General features: G+C 39.1%; 1 protein-coding gene across 18 annotated transcripts in view; it reads left to right on the forward strand.

The window, feature by feature from the left end:
• PLPPR1 (phospholipid phosphatase related 1) overlaps positions 1 to 21,438 on the forward strand; it is a 554,792-nt gene that overhangs the window by 462,159 nt on the left and 71,195 nt on the right. Inside the window, exon 1 of one of the 18 annotated variants that reach the window (XM_025432505.3) lies at positions 17,540 to 17,674. The exons of the other annotated variants lie outside the window; for them this stretch is intronic. The gene's annotated coding sequence lies outside the window, so the exon portion shown is untranslated. Of the gene's footprint in view, positions 1 to 17,539; positions 17,675 to 21,438 lie in introns of those variants that run through there. 18 annotated transcript variants of the gene reach the window in all.

Raw genomic sequence — 21,438 nt, forward strand, 5'->3', positions numbered from 1 at the left:
TTTATACAATCTCCTTTCCATTATCTTTTGATCAGAAAGATAAGATCAATCAATTCACAGTGAAGGACTTAGGTTTGGTCCAAACCATAAAGACGCATAAGGTAAAATCAGCAACATATTGGGAGCAGTTGACAGTGCAATTTCCTTGCTGGCCAAAGTATTTGATTTCCACATCAAATGAGTGTAGAAGAATCTGACCATTCCAGGTTTGTCCATTTTTTAACTACAAAGATCATCCCTCTAAGAAATTTCTACAAATGTGATTATTTTACCAGTGAGAAGTTTTAAAAATAGCACATCAACTCTCTCTGGATCATAGCCTGGCTGATCTAATCATATGCTCTGTCTTTAAGATTAACGCTGATTCCTGCAGATCATTTGATTATGTGATGATTGTTAACGCAGGTATGAGCCCAGGAACTTTGGTGTAAAGAATGAGCAGTACTTCCTGGAAGTATATGGATTCATTTCAGAACCACTGGAGTTTCCTTCAGATGTAGAATTATTTTTAGAATTAAAAAAAAACCCCAAATGTTATATACATTTGCTATGTCCTGATAATTGCTGAGTTGTGATCATAAGCCATGCTTTGCTAACACTATAAACAATGGTTAGTGCTGCAGTGAAGTATACAGTGGCATTCTGCAGTAGGCAAAAGTGCCATTGGCTTTGAGGGAGAAGACATGAATTGCATACACCTCACAGAAATTCATGTAACCCACCCGTGCTACTTCTTCAGAGTGCTAAGGGGATCATCTGGGATAAAGACATGTGTAGATAATGATACCAGCTGTTCAGAGGCCTCTAGATCCTTGGGGGGGGCGGGGGAGGCATTGCATAGGAGTTCCCTGGGTTCTATGTGGTTTGCATGGAAGATAACCAGTGGTTAGGAACAGACAGGGAGGAGGAGTCTCCCTACATACCCCACTCTCTGAAGCCCTTTATAGGGAATTACTTGACTTTCCTTCTTTCCTCCTCTTGTTCTTTAAAATGGGTTTTGGGTGTAAGAGGACTTATAGTCTCCCATTAGTTTTCCCCAAAATTTAACCTTGTATCGTATGACTTTTATGAAATTTACACATTTCTGTTGGTCAGTGTTGTTTATAAAAAAAAAAAAAAGGCATTTAAAACCTAGAATTTGGAAAAAGAATGCAGTTTTCTTCTTTATCTTTACAATGGAAATTGGACATCCTTCCTCTTTTTAATCTTAATTAAATTTAATTTTATATTCATGCTGTAATTATAATTAATGACTTTATGAGCCCCTGGTTAATTTCAGATTTCTGATGTTGCTGCTGAAAGTAATAATCGAAAAGATAGGACTGGAGATTTCACAAGGGGTCACCCACCCAGCCAGAAATGAACTTCATTAAGACAAAAGGAGAAAGCAGCCCTGATGCCCAGGAGCTAGTCCAGTACTATCAGCTGGGCCTTGGTGTTCTCCTGTTGGACAATTTCACAGGGCATCAACATCAGACAAGGCCATTCTGTGACTATTATGGATCAAGACAAAAACAAGACCACTCTGAAATCACATCTGAACACAGGCATAACTTCTACTTTGTCCAAGCCACAAAACCCCAAACATCTTCTCTCAGCTAATAGGAGGGACTGCTGTTTCTCTACCCATTACAACTTTAGTCTTCCTCTACTCTGCCCTGTCCTTAGATAAGATTTATTGAGATAATCATAAAACTATCTCTGCTTCTGAAAGTACCCACTCCAGAGAGAAGCTTGCTTCCTTGGAAACTCCTCAAATCACTCATTCAAAGCCCCAGTTCTACAAGTGTTTGCTCACACCCTTTTCCTGAGACATCCCACAGTTACCCATGGTATGCATTCTCCCTCTCTGCAACAGGCAAGAGACCCAACTTGTTCAACTACAGGTGTGTTCCTGGTGGCCTTAGGCTAGAGAATATTCTATAAGTGGATTGCTTATTTGGTTTATCCATTCTGGATGATAAATCTGAATTGTGCTAATTATGCCCACCTCCTTAACCCTGGGCATGACTTGCTGATACAGCAGCACTGTCCCTCTCTGACCTCAATTCTGGGAGGTGTGTTCTTAATGGATTCATATGCTGAAAGATTTTAGTCTTTTGGACAGAAAGTGTCACCTGAGAATCTAAACTAAACATGTATATTAGAGTTCCCTAGAGAAACAAAACCAATAGGGAGAGAGGGTAGGTAGGTGGAAGGTGGATAGATAGGTGGATAGATAAATGAGGTAGATATTATTATATTAAATGTCTAATATTTATCACATGCCAGGAACTGTGCTAAGTGCTTTACATGATTAACTTGTTTTAATCCTGATGGCAAGCCTATGACGTAGATATTACTACTCCCATTTTACAGGTAAGGAAACCAAAACACAAAGAGGTGAACTAACTTACCCAAGATTACACAGCTAGGATTCAAATTCAAGTTGTCTAACTCTACATTCTTTGCTCTTAAGTCTTACATTGTACTGCCTTTCCTAGGATCTAAATGATAGTAATTCATAATGCCAACTCTACCCAGAGTAATACAGGTCCATTTTAGGAGAACATAATAATAGTTATTAAAATGTTTGTGTATTTTATTTTAGAATAAATGTAATTACCAATCCCCTTCTCAGTTCCAACAGTTAATGAGTACAATGGTCAAAACTCTTGAGAGAGCCATATACTACTATCAGTATATAATGACAGGTTTCAGATTGCATACACAAATATTTTCAAAGGTGTATTCCTCTGAGTTATCACGGATCACTATAAAATACAAACATAAAGGAAACTGTCTTCTTTGAATACGATAGACCTATTTGTGTTGGGAGGAATGAGAGATGTGTATAACATGAGAACTGAGTACAAGTGCATTATGGCCTTGTCTATTGTAATACGTGTTTCCCTGGTAGCTCTCTCTTTATTGATAACAGCCTGTTGGGTATTTTACCTGGGAGTGCTATTAGATTTCCTAAGGCATTTCTCTTTTATCCAATCATTATTCTCCATCTTCTGTGTTCTTTGCCCATCTTAGTCACAGTGGGTATTTCTTTTCCTGGTCTATTGATCAGTCCTTAATGCTGACTTACCATTTTTTTCTACAGTTTGCCAGAATGTGTATAATGGTTTAGCCATTTTTACACCTCTTCAAACCTGTAAGTGTATTAGTAATGTTAGTTAATACATCAGGAGCTTATTGGAATACCTAAAAACGCATAAAATTTTTTGAGTAAGCACTCAGAGAAAGATGTAATTCTTACAAATGCTTTTAATAAGCACTGTGAAATTGAAAATAAGGCATGTGTTTAACACATATATACATTGTAGAACATTTTTATGTTATTTTAATTCCAGTATAATTAACATACAGTGTTATATTAGTCTCAGGTGTACAATATAGTGATTCAGCACTTCCCTACATTATTCCGTGCTCATCACAATATGCGTACTCCCAATCCCCTCCACCCATTTCACCCATCCCCCTGCCCACCTCCCCTGTGGTATATACATTGTAGAAAGGTTAATAAGGTTAATATTAAAATGGCAAATGTGCAGGAACATAAAATTTGTAAATGGAAACTACCTTCCAGGTACTTATCAATGTCAACTTTATCAGTTAAAAGTTATGGTTTAGACATGATTTCCTGTTCATTATCTGGAGTAACCATGGGAAAACCTATGTCCTCCTGAAGCTTAGGGAAGTACTTCCTAGAATATTGTATATAGAATGTTCTTTATCCATTTTTACCTTATATTGTTTGGGTTGCAATTAATTTTCACCACCCTTCCATTGCTCCTTGTTCCAATCAGGGTCTAGGTCAAATGCTTGGTCCCTGAGAGGGGAAACACTGCACAAGCAAAAGGAGTTATTGTAGTTGCGAGCTCCTCAAATGCAAATAAACCACTGTTTTAATGGCGTTCATGGAATGTTAAATACTTGACAGAAAAAGGTGTGTGCTAATTTGACTATATAGTACATTTCATCAGTATTGTATCTCTTTCTCCAAACTTCTACGAGTCCATATATTCATGGAAAGAACCAGAAGTGGGGTCAGTTTGGAAAGAAGTATTTGTCTGCAGTTTTGATCTGAGAAGAGTATGTGCAGTTCAGTCACTTCACTGCCCTGTGAGGCCTCTAGAAAAATCTGTAAAGAGATGGATGAGGTGACAAAACAGATCCTGGTAAAGAGGGGTTTAGGGATTGCTATCACTGAAGGAGTAAAGATTAGGTCAGAAATATTTTTGTTCAACTCCATTCAAGAATCAATCATGTTATTCTGCAGGGATGCTGGAAGAAATTACAATTTGACCTGCTGTGGAGGTACCTTTTTACCCTTGATGGCTTCTGAGTAGCTTCTTGTACTTCAAGGAGCTTAAATACATCATTGCACTGCCAACACATTCTAACCTCACTAGCACATCGGCACTTGGCCATGTCACATTAATTTTTTAGAAGTTTATTATATGTATGTATATGTGCCTGTGTGTGTATATGTGTGTGTGCATATATACACAGATACTTACTGTGTAATAAAAATTAAAAACAGATCTTCAAACAAAGATCTGGAATTCACTTCAAGTTGTTATTTTTAACTTAAAATGATAAATATTCAAAGTCAAGAATGTTTTACTTAATTGAGAGATTTTACATTTTAATTTTACATTTTACATTTAATTTTACATTTTACATATTAATTCTGTCAATATTATTTATTAAAATTAGTTTGGAAGTCCAAGCCTATGTGGTAAGAACTAAACAAAAATAAGATAAACATTGGGTGAAATGGGTATGGGGAATTGGGAGTACACGTATTGTGATGGGCACAGAGTAATGTATGAAGTTGTTGGGAGAGTAATATGTTGCACACCTGAGAGTAATATAACAATGTAAGTTGGTTGTACTTGAATTAAAAAATAAATGAAAAATTTTTAAAGAAGAAAAACATTGGAAAGAATCTACAAATTATATTACTTTATGGCTTGATGTGCTAAAGAAACCAGCCAGTTGCCACTCAAATAATCAGATTTAGTAAAGTTGTTTGAAATAAAAAGTAGTATCCAGAAATAGCCATTTAACAATAAAAAGATCCTGTTTTAGAGCAAGAAACTTGTAAAATGCGTAGGAATAAACCTGTGAGATGTTTATGACAAAGTAAAACAAACTAGAAAATTTGGGAATTTTACTTGGTGTAGAGACTAACTCACAAACTGGAGCTAGAAGTTTGCCTGAGGAGTTTGAAGCAAAAGGCTGACTGGGAATAGGAATTAGGTTGTAGCATTATTTCAGTTCTGGCCAAAATCTGAAAAGAATTTTTGACAGAAGTGATTCTAAAATTCATTTGTAAAAATAAACATTCAGGAAGACAAATTAATGTTTTGAAAAGAAGCAGGAATGGGGGAGGTGGGTGACTTTAAATGATATTTCATGTATTAAACATGCTATAAAGCATCAGTAAATAAAATACAAAGCTAGAGTAGAGTTTCTCAACCTCTGACATTTTGGACCAGATAATTCTTTGTCCTTGGGGCTGTTCTGTATTTTTAAGAATGTTAGCGTCCTCCTTGACATCTCCTCCTTAGATGCCAATAGCACCTTCTTCAGTTATCGTAACCAAAACTGCCTCTGGATTCTAGCAAATGTCCCCTGGGAGCAAAATCATCCCTGGTTGAGAACCACTGAGCTAAAGAACAAAACAAATAGAATCATAAATTAATGAAACAGATTTAAAAGCTCAGATATTATCCAATTATATACAAGAAGTTCACTTATGATAAGGTAGGCATCACTAGGCAATGAAGAAAGAAAATCTTTATAATTAGAATTGTGACAATCAACTTTTAAATTAGATTAGCATATTATCAGATTTCATACTACACATTAAAATTAACATTATGAGTAGAATTTAAAATAAGAAATCCTATCATGAAAAAGAACTAGTGAAAAACAGATTTAACTATGTATCTGATCTTTGGAACCATGATTGTTAAGGAAACCAAAGATCTGTCACATACAAAACCAAAGTTCAGCATTTTGACACAAATGGCAATTTTTTAGGAAAAGGAAAATTAACAGACAAGGAAAAATATTTAAACGTATTATGGCAGATTTGGGATTAATATGTATACCAGGGATAACACAAAGGAATAGATAATAGATGTTTTAGGCTTTGTGGGCAGGACCAGCTTCATGGGCATGTGACTTTCACTTGATTTAATGCTTTTGTGTTGCCATCTTAAAAGTCTTAGTAATTATTGTAGTCTACATCTGAAACTAGTGATATACTATATGTTGGCCAATTGAATTTAAATTAAATTTTTTAAAAAGAAAGAAATTCTTAGTAATTGTTTAGCAAGGGGCTCCACATTTTCATTTTGTTACTGGACCCTGCAAATTATGTAGCCAGTTCTATTTGTGGGCCACATGATCTGTTGAATCTACTCAACTCTGTAGTTGTCGCATAAAAGCAGCCATAGATGATACATACATGAATGAGTGAATGTGGCTTTGTTTGAATAAAACTTTACAAGAATAGGCAGTGGGACACATTTGGCCATGAGCCTTAGTTTGCTCTTGTCTGTACTGTATAGAAAGCCTATAGAAATTGATAAAAAGAACTACATATAAATAAATGTCCTACCTCAATCATTTTCAGAGAAATGCCTATTAACAGAAAACAACTGTTGCATCAATGCAAACTTAAAATAATGATGAATTTCCATAGTGAAACCATAGTAAACCTGGTGGCCTCAAGAAGCATTCACAGAGGCATAACTCAGAAAACTTTTTGAAGAATATATATGAAGAATTATAAAACAGCATGTTCCCTTTGACTCAGTATCTTCTCCCCTAGAAATTTATCCCAAGAAATAGGCAAAATTAGAAAAGACTACATGCACAAAGATGTTCAATAGAGATTTATTGCTAGATGAGAAACTGAAAACTAAATAAATGTGCTACATTGGAAGTATGCTCAGGTCAGCTATGATCTATCAATTTTATGAAAGAATATGCCATCAATAAAAGTAATCCCTTTTGTGTACATGATTTAATAACTGGAGAAGTGTTCTGTTAAGTGAAAAGAGCAGATAGTCTGTCAATGCTATGTTTGCAGAAATGTAAAAAACATGCACACAGAAAGGCAAATACTGAAGGAACCAAAAAAGAAGCAACCAGAACACAATCTTTTGAGTTCCAGCTCTGGTCAGTCTACGCCTGAGCAAGAGTCCTGGCCTGTTGGTGTGACCGTGGGCAAGTTGCTGGACACTCTCTAAGACTCAGTTTCCTTCTCTACAAAATAGATATAAATAACATTATACTGCTTATCTCATAAGGGTATTGTGAGGTTAAATGGAAAAATATAGATGACATAAGACAGTGCTTTGCATATGGTAAGCTTTTAAATGTTACCTATCATTTATCGTTATAATTATTTATTATTGGCAAAGCATGGGAAGTTAAGACAGTTTATTTCATTTTTAGTTCCACTGTTATGATGTTACTTTTGCAGTTTAAGACACTTCTAACAGCTGTCTTTTAAAATGTAATGATTAAGACTGCAGCAATCTCAGCAGGTAGCAGACTAAAACTATTAAAGCAAGGATAATAAAAAGACCATTTTAAAGATCTCCCCAACAGAAAAAAGAATTGCTGAAATGCCTTAACATAAGTTGCTAAGCAAAAGCCACAAAGACAATTTAGAATGAGCAGAGGGAAGGGTAATGAGTAGCGATAATTAAAGCTGCCACCAGATATACTCATAACACACAAATTCCCACACATCTCTGTGTCCTTTAGGGAAGCTGATGAAGTCAGCAGCAGAAAGAGAAAAGGGTGGTTATTAAACCGGTCATGTAGTGAACACTCACCTTCACCCAGCTTCTCCCCCTGTGGTAAAAGGGGAAGAGAAGCCACATCATCAGCATTACTGCCAGGAAGCTTTGCTGTTCATGCCTGACCCTTGTCCTGGTCCTTACCTCTCCCTGTGGATGAGTGGGGCTCCTGGACATCACATCGCTGGATGGTTGGGGTTCCCAGTTGGGTTACTCTTAGCAACTCTGCCCCAGGTCTGGTTCCCTGTATTTATTTTAGCCATTTGGTGCCACGAAGCAGGAAATCTCGGATTTTCCTCTTGGTGCCATCTTGTGTCCTCACTGATCTGCAGTTTTGCCTCCCTCATTTCCCTATGGTGTTTTGCAGAAATCATGCAGTACCAGGCCCAATTTGAGCGCTCCACTGACGTCAATAGATGTGTCCTCTTAACTGCAGCACCAGTGACATTTTGGAGTGGATGATTCTTTGTTGTGAGGGTTACACTGTGAATTGTAATATACTTAGAAGCATCCCTGGTCTCTGCCCACTAAAGGGGTACATTCCCTCCAGTTGTGACAACCAAAAATGTGTCCAGATGTGGCCAAATGTCTGGTGGGGGGCAAAGTCACTCCCAATGAAGAACCACTCTTCTAGATGGCACTTCTGAAGGATCTCCTAATCACTTTTATGTAAAAAAAAAAAAAAAAAAAAAAAGCCATTTAAATGGATACAGTGAGGGGGTGCTTGGGTGGCTCCATTGGTTAGGCATCTGCCTTCAGCTCTGGTCATAATCCCAGGGTCCTGGATCAAGCCCCATGTTAGGTTCTCTGCTCAGTGGGAAGCCTGCTTCTTTCTGCCGGCTGCTCCCTCTGCTTGTGCTCTCTCTCTCTGTCAAGAAAATAAATAAAATCTTTTAAAAATATAAAATGAAATAAATGGATACAGTGATTTAAATGTATTGCTCTTCATCACCTCAAATTTAAAAGGGAGTTATTTTTTTAAAATTTTTATTTATTTATGATAGTCACAGAGAGAGAGAGAGGCAGAGACACAGGCAGAGGGAGAAGCAGGCTCCATGCACCGGGAGCCCAACATGGGATTCGATCCCGGGTCTCCAGGATCGCGCCCTGGGCCAAAGGCAGGTGCCAAACCGCTGTGCCACCCAGGGATCCCCTAAAAGGGAGTTATTATTAAACTCATTTTTCAGGTGAGAAAATTGAGGTTCTTTTGGCCAAATGTTACACAGTTAATAAGTGCTAATATCTGAATTTGAACCTACATTTCTCTGACTACAACTCATCTTTTTTCTACTACTTGACATACTAGAGTATTATTTAACTGTATATGTGTTCAGGCTGCTACAACAAAAGTACCACAGCTTTGGCAACTTAGGCAACAAACATTTCTCACACTTTTGGGGTCTGGAAAGTTCAGGATCAAGGCACTGGCAAATTCAGTCTCTGGTGGGGGACCACTTCTTGTTCATAGATGGCCTGATTTCTCCCTTGTCCTCACATGGCAGAAGGAGCAAGAGCTCTCTGGGGTCTCCTTCTCAAGGCACTGATCCTTTGTCAGGCTTCCAGGCTCATGACCTGTTCACCTCCCAAAAGCCTTACCTCCTCTAACACCATTATACTGAGGGTTAGGATTTCAACATACGAATTTGAGAAAGATGAAAAACTTCAGTTCATAACAATATCCATATTACACTTGGAGCAATAAAGTAACAGTAAAGCAGCAAAGGAAAACATCAAAGACTTACCTCAGTCCAGCTGTCATTACATAATTAAACATTTTAGAACATAAATTTATTATAATTGTTTTCTAACTAAATAGAAAGTAATTTATCTTTGAAAGTAATTAGATTCACAGGATTTTCTTTTCCCCAAGTAGGTAGGGTCTCTCATTTGAAGTTCTACAAAACAGACTTTGAACTGATTGGTTCACATAACTAAAAAGCTCTGATATATTACTGGCTTCAGGTACAGCTTGATCTAGAAGTTCAAAGACGTTCATCAAAGACTTTTTCCTCTCCACCTTTCAACTGCCTCTCTTAATGCCAGCTTCATCCCCAGATTAACACTATGAGCCAGATTCACATTGCACCATCAAAAAGAAAAGAGATTTTTTTTTTGTGGTAGCCCCACAAAAGAACGAATCAACTCCTTTCTCTCTTAAGCCCTAGCAAATATTTTATTTGGCTCTCTTTGAGTCATATGCCCATCCCTGGATCAATCATTGAAGACAGAGGGTTGGATGTGTGATTCACTTTAGCTGATCAAGGCACAACTCTGCACTATGAATGGGGTCAATCTCCTTCAAATTATAGAGCCAAAACCTTCTCAGAATAAGTTAAGAATATGATCTCAGAAGAAGGGGGAATGGGTGCTAATGGGCTGTCACCAATTCTGACAACCTACTTCCTGTAATTGGTAGTTTCCATTATTTAAACATTACCACCCCCGACCTTGTTCTACCGATTTACCTGGCATTGCTGAAAACTCCTGGACAGGTGTCCAGGTACAATCAGTAGACAGGTATGGTGAACCAAGACCCACAGAGCAGATCCTACCCTAGAATAGGGCCAGGTTTGGGGACAGCCCACTGCTTCTTAGACAGGTTTCCCAGTCAGCCCCAGTCATTCCATCAGAACCTCTCTCAACATGAGGACTTTAGTGCCAGCCTGTTCTCACTGCAAGTAGTATAGCACTCTATTCTTCAAGTGCAAAGGAAAGGGGCTTACTGTTTCTGAGCACCTACTGTACACCATGGAAGTCATATACACTCATGTCTTCCTACACCCTTCTGTGAGGTAAGTATTGTCATTTAACTTTAAAGATGAGGAAATGGGGGTGTCTGGATGGCTCAGTTGGATAAGAGTCTGCCTTTGGCTCAGGGCCTGATCCCAGGGTCCTGGGTTGGAGCCCCATGTCAGGCACCCTGCTCAGCAGGGAGCCTGCTTCTCCCTCTCCCTTTGTCCCCACCCCACCCCTGCTCGTGCTCGCTTTCTCTCTTTTTCTCTCTCAATGAATAAAAAAATCTTTAAAAAAAATAAAATAAAGATGAAGAAATGGAAGCTCAGAGAAGTAAAGTAGCTTGCCCAAAGTCCCATCACCTAAAAGAAACAAAACATGGATTCAAACTGGCATGTGCTTCATTCCAAAGCCTGTGCTTTTTGTCTCCAAAAATGAAGCCCCTAGGAGAAGATCAATCAATGACTATATTTATTGAGAACCTATTTATCAAGAAATATACTCAATACTATTTATAAAAGGTGAATATAAAACCTTTCCTTTTTCCCCCCACCAATAAATGAAAGAGGAAAATACAGAAAATAGGAAAGATGGGGGAAGCCCTTGCATAATGTGAAGCTCCTTGGCTATCACAGTAGTATAGAGAGTGCCTAGGAAATTAGCATCAACACCTAAAACAAAAGCATCCATGGCTACCGTGAAGCTGTTTCTTTAGCCAAAGTGCAGTGAGTGACTTCAGGCTGTGACACCAAGTCCCCAGAGAAATTAGCAGCTGGAGCAGCCCTGCAGTGATGCGGGGATTGGGGATCGAAGTAGCACTTGAGAAAGACGGCAAGCTAGCGGTATGTAGGACAGTCCCGTTATAAAGTATTTCGGCTCTGCCCCCAGGTTGGTGTGCCCTAAGGGGGAGTTCCTGGGGCACCAATACACAGGAGCATTGGTTTTGCTAAAATTCAAACTCTGTGGTCTGGAATAGAACAAACAGGAAGAGTGTTTGTCTTAAAAAGCCAATATGGTTTCACTCATGGGGAATATAAAAAATAGTGAAAGGGATTATAGGGGAAAGGAGAGAAAATGAGTGAGAAAAATTAGAGAGGGTGACAAAACATGAAACCTAACTCTGGGAAACAAACAAGGGGAAGTGGGTGGGGTTATGGGGTGACTGGGTGATGGGCACTGAGGGGGGAACTTGACAGGATGAGCACTGGGTGTTATACTATATGTTGGCAAATCGAACTCCAATTTAAAAATATACATTATGAGCACTGGGTGTTATTCTGTATGTTGGCAAATTGAACACCAATAAAAAAATAAATTTATTATTAAAAAAATTAAAATAAAATATATATTAAAAAAGCCAACTTGGGCAAAAGTACGTACTTGCTCTTCACCTGATAGGGCAATATGTGGATTTCTTTCAGCTCTGGAAAGAATATGGCCTTTAGCTATAACAAAATACACCAAAACAACCCCCCCAACTCAGTGTCCATGTACCTCATACCTGCCCCCTTAAACCCAGGGGAAACCTCTGAAGGGTGTGAATTAAATTTATTCCTTTGCCTGTGATTCATAATATATAGGTAGGATGGCACAAATGTAAGGAGCCATTTCCCCAGTATATGTCCCTTAGAATTTGGGCAGTTATATATGATTTGGCTTGTTCTACAGATAGCCCAGAGCAGGAGCGTTTCAATTCAGTTCTGCAGAGAGCTAGGCTTCTGATAGTCATTTGCTTGCAGCCCACAAAGCCCTACAACAGTTAAATTCTAAGTAAAGCACCAGGACTTTAGGGCTTTGGATGTCCATCCCAAGTAGTGGGTCAGCGAATGGAGGCTGCAGAGTATTTTCCACCTGACCTACTACCTGACAGTAGTAGGAAATGCAATGAAGACATTGATTGGGAAAATTATGCTGTAGTTTGAGATAATTTGAGGTCCTCTGGGAAATGATGACATGACAATTCCAGTATAAAATGAAATGCCTAGTTAGTTAAAGTCCATCAATTTAAAGAAAATGACATATGAAAATGTATGTGAAACCTATACTTGTAACATCTAATTATATATAACCAAACCTGTAGTTCATCATTATAGAAAAAAAACAAACAAACCTGTCATTTCTTAGATTGTATCTTTAAAACTTTTCAATAAGTTATGTTCAAGATGAAACCCCTGTCCAAATTCCTCTTCTGTTGCCTATTAATGTGCTGGAATCCATGGCTGGGTCTGAATATCTGGGCCCATATCTTGCCCACCTGATAAAGATGGAATAACAAAGCCTCTCACCTCCCTAGAAGAGCAGATGTGAGGAATGCCAATGTGCGTGAACCTCTGACAATTGACAGTGTGAGAAGCCGAATAAAATGGAAACATTCTGCAAAAAGAACTTTCTTTACAAGTCAGGTGGTAAATGTCTTTGCTGCTGTTTGTGGTTATACACTAACAATGGTGTAAAATGTTCTGCTAGAAAAAACCGTGAGGATTCCAGGACCATATCCAGAAAGATACAATCCATGTTGAATTTTGAGCATTCCTTTCAGTTCACGATGGGAATGTAATTAAAAGCTTTCATTTGGGTGACTAAATTATTGTTTCCCTCTCACGGAACCCAAAGTTACTAGTGTTCAGGCCTCTGTCATTGAGTCTCTGAGGGAGGGCATCCTGGTGGCAGCTTTACTTGGGGGAGAGAATGCATGGTGAGCTCTTTCCAAGTGTCTGTAGATGGTCCAGGGTGTGTGATTATAGATGCTGTGGAGAAGATTGGTGGATATAAAAGACTGTGTTAGCATGTTGGACCTGCATTTATGCCTATTTAAGAATCTGTCATTGCAGAAGTGAATTTTACCAGCAATTCCTTCTTAATTGAAACGAATCATTAAGTCAATTCCTTTTTAGAGCACACGCCATCTTTAACATTTCTTACGGGCCATTTGTGGAAGGATGTATTGTCGCTGCTCACACTGCAGCCTCTGGAAGATAGCACCACAGACAGAGCTAAGGAGGGCCATGCCTCACCTCAGCTGTGCGGGGCCCATTGGCTCATTCTGGTCTCACACAGCTCAACCAGAACAGGAGCCAGACCACTACCACACAGGGACTCACCCACACACTCCCAAATCTCTAGAACTTCTCATTCCACTTGCAAAATGTGTCCATGCAGCAGACATGAAGAAGAAGCATGCGATGCAGAGAACTGGGATTGAGCAATCACGAGGGACCCACAGCAGTCCATGTGAGTGGGATGCTCTGACACAACCATCTGTCATACCCATCTTGTGTGCTGCGCTTGGCTTTGTAGGGTTTGTATCCTCCCCACTTAGCATTACTCCCCTGTGGTCCCTGCACTTGTCTAGCTAAACACTATGACTTAAAGCATTAAATACTAGAGCCAATGGTTTGGTGATTATTAAGATGCTTTTGTAAAAATGATAGGTCCACTCCTGTTATGCCAAATTAGATACAAATATTGGTGCTTGAAGGACCCTTAGAATCGACCCATCAATACCATTTATTTTGCAGCTGGAGAAACTGAGACTCAGAGATAAAATTACTTGTCACTCAGTATGTTTAGTGAGAGGAGGACCTGACCCTTTGTCTCCTGACAAATAGTTTAGTCAGTGCTCTTTCTCCAAGACCAAAGAGCTCATGGCATGGCTCCTTTTTATCTTTTATGACCTCTCTTGCTGACCTGATGGCTCAACTGCTTGTACTCTGGGCTGATGTCACAGTAGCTTTTTCTAAAGGTGAACTTCCTGGCAAAACATTGCCTATGTGGTGGAACGATATATTGACATATTAATTTGTTTCCATGTATGGGTGTTTATTCCCTCCTTCCCACACATCCCCTATTCCATGTCAACACCAAGCAAGTGATCCAGTGTGCTTTTTAATCACAGGAATATAGGTCCAGGACAACAGCAGAAGTAACTTAAATTTACTGACTTTTCTTGTCCTTTATGAGAGCTTATACTTCTCAAAGCAATTATACTAGGAGCCTTGGAGACAGGGGAATAACGGAGGTGTCCCTGAGGACCAGGAGGGAGACAGAGGAGGCTTATTCCCCAAGACTAAAGAAGGGGAACAAAATGGGTGGGCTTTTCAATTAATGAGACATACTGTCCTTCTGGGTAGCAGAACTTCTATAAGGTGGCAAGACCTCAAAGGTGACAACCATATGGGACACAAAAGAAGGCTGGGACTTGCATCCTGGTGCTTTGAGCCCCAGCAAAGATGCCTGTGCCCTGACTGTGGCACAGAAGCAACAGAACCCCTGGAACCAGAAGTATGTGAGCTGGATACTGAGGGCTTCGGGACTACCAGGTATAGACCAACGCCCAAGTGCCTCTTTAATGTACTGTTAGGATCCTGTAGGGAAGTCCCAATAATTACGACAGAATAAACTTCTTGGGAGCCAGTGTGATGGTGGCTCAAACACCACTAGAAATTGACTTTAAAAATAAAAAGGCTTTTAAAAAAATACATTACTTATAGCAAGATTTTTACCTGCTACATTTGTCTTAAAATTTTTATCAAAGTGTAGGTATTACATTTGCCTCAGCCCAACTTCAAAACTAATGATTTGTCCCTGAAAAGCTTTACAGTATGGTGGAGGTTTTATCAGCTCTGTGAGACCTTTCCTGACCACATACCCTCCCCTGGGCTACTACTGTATCATGTAAATGCATCTATAATTGCCCTTGACCCTCTGCATTATAATTATTTGTGTACAGCACTGTCTCCCCTGCTAGACTGTGAGCTCATTAAATGTAATGTGCCTTACTCTTCAACGCATCCCCCCAGGAACCAGTGCAAAGGCAAGCATGAGGAAGACCATCAGTAAATCTGTGTATTACGCTACAGTCTGAGCTGTTACTTTCCTGTAGCATTTTCCCTCAAAGGTTTCAGAACAATATGTGGTTCAGCAGCCCAGGCTGCACATAATTTCATTTTGGGTTTAAAACAAAAACAAAAACAAAAACGCTGTGCATTCTTCATTTGACCTAATGAAAACAAGAGAGCCCAAAGTTCTTTAAACAGTGGAAGTTTCTAGGTTTTCAATTTTGTCCCTGCTTTTGCTTTCAACTCAGGTCAATTCAGCAAACTCAAGGAGAATACCTAGTGTTTTCAGGGCACTTTGCACTGAGCTGTATGAAAGCATGTACACACACGTGCTCAGCCAAGAGTGCCCAGCCCACTGGGGAATGTAGGCAAAACCATTATTGGAGAGAGTTAGTTGACTGAGGAGAAACAATAGGAAGTTAAAGTTTTCAGGAGAGAAATACAAAATACATGAGCTAGAAGCAGCAAATGAAGAATGCTTCGTCCCCTCCCCCCCAAATCACTGTATTATTTACCTAGGAATCAATATAAAATGTTTTGAGCTGCAGCCCCCAAGGAGAGTCAGATGACCAAATTGGCCATTTCCGTGACCTGCCCTGTCAGAATCAGCCGGTTCTTAATTCAGAATGAAAAATGATTAGGTCTGCTTCCAGAGATTTGTCTTGTTATCGGATCAAAGCCACAATTATACACTAGTTCTTAAGTGTAATTTTATATTGAAATGAAGATAAAATGTATTTGCACTTATTCAGCCAAAAGAATGCAGTGTAAGATTTAAATGTTACCTGTACTGATTATTTTCCAGGTACTATAAGTGCCCTACAGTCCATCTGGGGGGCACTGATTCACTCTTCCCTGAGAATAAGCAGACCTTTAGAAGTTAAAACTCCCTTTTTTCCATTCATAAAGCAACGCATATAAAAATCCAGAAAAGAAGAAAAAACATCCATTATTCAATCATTCAAAGAACTCCACTGCTAATAATTTGATGTGTGTCCTTCCAGTATTTTTTTTAAGATTTTATTTATTTATTCATGAGAGACACAAAGAGAGAGAGAGAGGCAGAGACACAGGCAGAGGGAGAAGCAGGCTCCATGCGGGGAGCCTGATGTGGGACTCGATCCCAAGACTCCAGGATCACGCCCTGGGCCAATGGCAGGGGCTAAACCGCTGAGCCATCCAGGGATCCCTATCCTTCCAATATTTTCTAAGCATGTTTTATTTCATAGTTTGGGATCATACTCTATTTCATATATGTCTTCTTGTACTTATTCTTATAATAAAAAGTATTTAAAAATACTTTTTAAAAATAAGATGCCTAACTCTAAAATGCTGTACATTTGAAAGCTTTCATTTCTCGGTTTCTGCAATAAGATCTTAACAAATCTTTAACAGGAAGTAAAACTCATCAAAACTGGCCATAAATTTAGAGAACCCATTGGAGGGTCACAGCCAGCAAAGTCAGCAGATTCTGAAACCTCTCCAATTTCTGTGCCTTGCCAAGTGACTGAAGTGGAGAGGCAATTTGACTATTGCCTTCTGACTTTAATTAATGTTTAATACTCGGTGGCAAAAGCACACTTCCTCTTGTAAGTTCTCATTAAGTTCCTTTTGAATCAGTTAACACCCTGTTTATAAAGATGTGGATATTTTCTCTAATTACTGTAATTTTGGCTACTGTTGTAAAAATCAGTGCTCCGTGTCACACTGTCAGAGATCATTACAGATGCGTACATACTTCTCTCCTCCCTCTCCTGGAAACGATCCAACCATCTCTGGAAATCAAATGCACTAAAAGGTTTAATAAAGGAAAAGGAAATCCAGACATATCATGTCTCATTTCAGGCCGTTCCAGAACAAACCTGGGATGTATTCATCAGGGTGATGAAATGTGGTCTGTTTAAGCATTCAGGATAGGGATGCAGAGTCCTGTTACTTATTACACATTTCATTATTGTAAAATTCAATTCATTCTGCGGAACGAGAATGAATTGAGGTGATTTATGCTCTCAGGAGCACATTTCGCACTCCTGGTATTTCCTTTCATGTGAAGTGTGGTGGGGGAGGGTATAAACCCTGGGCTTTCTCCACCCCTTCGGTTGCCCCACCCCCTGGGGTGAAATGACTTTCATCATCCTCAGGTTTGGGAGAACTGGGCATGCGCCTCAGCATCTTCCTCCTTTCTTCTTGGTTGGGAGTCAGACACCTTAGGAAGCCTGCGTTTTAGCCCCTGCCTTCTATGTGGGGAAGGACTATGGTTTTCTGGCACTGTTTATGACCGAGTAGGTAAGTCCACTTAATTCTGTGGCTCAGTATTAGGAGATCCATCTAAGCCACATTCTACTAACCTCATTACTTCACAAGTAATGAGGCCCCATCTTGATTTCCCTTACAGTCTTCTCCCTCTCTGAACTGATTGAAAACACTTACTAGGTGAACCGGGTACTATTTACCAGCTCCATTACACCGCCAAATACAAAGGCAATTCAAAAACAAGGCAACACAAAATGCCCCCCCCCCTTCTTAAGCATGTTTTTCAAGGAGTTTTTGTTTTTTTTAATTAGCCACTCTCTGTTCTGAATGTTCCCTATAAATTCTGCTATAGTCTCTGCCTGTCAGTGTTTACCTAATTCTGGATCTATCTAATAAAAAGGAGGGATGGGGAAGAGACCTAGCTGTCAATGATGGGAATTTTCCTTGGCAGGGGGCTATTATTCTTCATGCATTGATATTTTCTTCTGTTGTATTAGGAATTATTTCCCCCACTTTACTGAGACTAGTTGAAGCTAGGTAACTTGCTCACGTTTGCAGGCTGGTTAGCAGCAGAGCAGGGAATTGAACTATCCAGCTCCCAGGCCAGAGCCTTGTCTTCAGGACAGCTTTCCCTATGTCCCTCCCCATAGTCACTACCCTGAAATCCTATCCTTTCTCTGTCAAGGGCATTAGGAGAAAAAGAGGAGGGAATAAGGGAACAGAAAATAGTACTTCGATAAAGAACCCTTGTTGGAAGAGGCAGTGGTTTGCTTGGGAGCCATCTATAACCTAAAGTCTCCTGCTGTCAACTGAAACTTTTTTTTTTAGTTTTGTTTTTTTCTTGCCCCCAACAGAATTTCACATTGCTGTTTGTGTTACTTTTTAAAAGGATTGTATTTATTTATTTGAGAGAGAGAGCATGCAAGCAGGTGGGGGGCAGAAGGAGAAGCAGACTCCTCACTGAGCAGGGAGCCCGATGTGGGGCTCAATCCCAGGACCCAACTGAGCCACCCAGGCACCTCTGTTTGTTTTGTTCTTGTTTTTTGTTTTAAGCCACTAAGTTTATAGTAATTTATCCCAACAGCAGTAAGAAACTAATACACTTGCCTAAGAAACCTTAATTCTTTTTTTTTTTTTTTTTAAGTATAGTTGACATGTGTTACATTGGTTCCAGGTGTACGACATAGTGATTGGACAAGTTTATACATCATGTTGCTCACCACAAGTGTAGCTGCCATCTGTCATGATATATCATTATTACAGTATCATGGACTGTCTTCCCTGTGCTCTGCCTTGTAGTCCCATGACTTAATTCATTCCTTAACTGGAAGCCTGTACATCCCACTCCTCTTCATCCATTTTGCCCAACACTGTACCTCCCCTTCTCTCCTCCCCATTGTTTTTTAAGATATCTTATTTAATTATGTTTGTGATTATTTGGGTCTAACCACCATTTTTGCTATTTTAAAACAATTCTGTTGACTTTTGTCTTCCAAATTCATTCAATTGGTTTAAAAATGTCAGTACAAAAGTCAAATTTTCTTAAGTTATTACTCAGGGAATTCTCCAGGAAGGTTAAGATTCATTTACGTCACCACACTAATGAAGCCTATATTATTGTACAGAAACATCCAAATGTATTCTATTTTGTAAGTGAACTTTGCTTGCTGTTGATTCAAATGTTGTAAATATAGTGCTCTTTTCCCTCCTGTTATTGCAGGCTGCACCAAGAGAAGGATATATCGGGGTTTATTACATTAAGAAAGACATCACCCAACCAGAAGCTCATATTTCAGGAGTTAAGTAGTGGTCCCAGAGGTCAAGGCTAGTTTCCTAAGAGGGGTACCTAACCCATGTTGGCCACTTACCTAAGAGGGACTTTATCAGTGTAGGTTAAGTGACTGAAGGTAATAATCTGAATGAGTCTTAAGGGTGGTTGGGAATCAGGCCCGTTTCTTGTGCATCAAATAGACTTGAATCAAATCAGAGGCACCTAGAAATATGCGGGTATATGTGTTTTGATATATCCTTCCTTGTGTTGTTCTTTAATGTCTCAAATTGTAAGTCCCAGAATTCTAACTTGTTAAATAGACCTCTAAAAGTATCTTTGAGGATAGATAGAGGGTAAAGAGCTGAGATACCAATATTTTCTATAAAATGTGATCATTTGGGCACCTGGTGACTCAGTCAGCATCCAAAGGCATTTGGCTCAGGTCATGATCTCAGGGTCCTCAGATGGAGCTCTGCATTGGGTTCCTTGCTCAGAGGGGAGTCTCCTTCTCCCCTTGCCGCTTTCCCTGGTCCTGCTCCCTATCTCTCAAATGGATAGATAAAATGTTTTTAAAAAATAATGTAATCATTCATAAGTAATTTTATCTACCACCTAGCAGTTATGTCACGGTAGATGTGGAAATTTTGCATTTATTTTTATTGGTATTATAATCTCTGTCTCTATGACAAATTATGGGGCGTGTGTGTGTGTTCCAGAGTGAGGAAGTGCAGCTCTTTATCTCACAGACTCTACATTCCAGATCCACATATTCTCCCTTTCTTCTCCCAACTCCTTTCATGAATGTGTGCCTCTTTGCCTGTACCAGTGGAAGGAAAGAGAGAAAAACAGACCAGTATTTGTTGTATTAGAGAAGTTTCTAACACAGAGAGAACTGTTTGATTTCACTCTCATTACAGCAACATGGGAGCTGGAAGCATTAGGGATGCTGGTTCACCATGATGCAAATTCAGCTCTCCTCTCATTTGCCAGGATTTGGAAGTGCTGAATCTGCAGCTGCTGCGATATTTTTTTCTCTCCAGAAATTTTTATTTCAGGCCTCCAGCATTTTTCATTTATCTTGGAAAAACCAAATACGTACATGCTGTACTTTTATTTCCTTACGTTTCATTTAGAACAGATGACATTTCTATGTGGATTTTTCTAAGAAAAGTAGTTTCCTATCTGCTTTGATTTGTTGATCCTTTTTAAGTGTCCCAAATTACCAAATGCACTTGTTCCCAGAGTCAAGTTCTCCTGCTGATAGAACACCAATGCCCCCTACTGATAAATTTCCCAAAAGCTTTCTTTAGAAAAATGAGAACATTAACTGCCTCTCTTCCAATAGGCACAGTATTCCCCAGCCTTGTCTGCAAAGGGCATGTGCTTCTAGGGTCATCTTAGTCTGCTTTATTAGGCTCTCATTAGAGTAATTTCCCCTATTAGTCTTTACTAAAGCAGCTAGAAGTTATTTCATGCTTCACTGGCTTTATTAGAAAAACAATTTTAAAGGTATCAGCAGAGCTTTATACCTGACAAAATGAAAACCAGAACTAACATTTGATTATGGTAATATAATTCCTGTTACATTATATTTGTATTTTATGGGAAAAGTCCCTCAAAATGCCTTTATATTTCTCTTTCAGTTTCTTCAGTATTTATAGAATTGCTGACATAAAGAGACTTTAAAACCTTAATGTTCCAGACTTACTAGAATCCCATCTAATGTCATCTCCATCAAGTAATTGCTTGGTTTCCCCTAGCAATAGAGAACATATCACCCCTCAGAGCAACCCACTTGCACCTTTGACCAGTTCTGACAAAGAGTTCATGCAAAATTTTTTCTGTTCCGCTTCCAAATAGTAGGCCAATTTCTACCCTTTGGCTGCTATAACAACTTTTGCTCTAACAAATCTAATTCCTATTAATTCTTCAAATATTTGGACAGAAAGATCATGCCCTTCTCCTGACATTCTTCTCTTCCTCAGGAAGAATAATATCAACTTTCAGAAAGGAGGCAAAATTCTAT

This window comes from Canis lupus, chromosome 11, assembly GCF_003254725.2.
Source record: "Canis lupus dingo isolate Sandy chromosome 11, ASM325472v2, whole genome shotgun sequence".
NCBI lineage: Eukaryota > Metazoa > Chordata > Mammalia > Carnivora > Canidae > Canis > Canis lupus.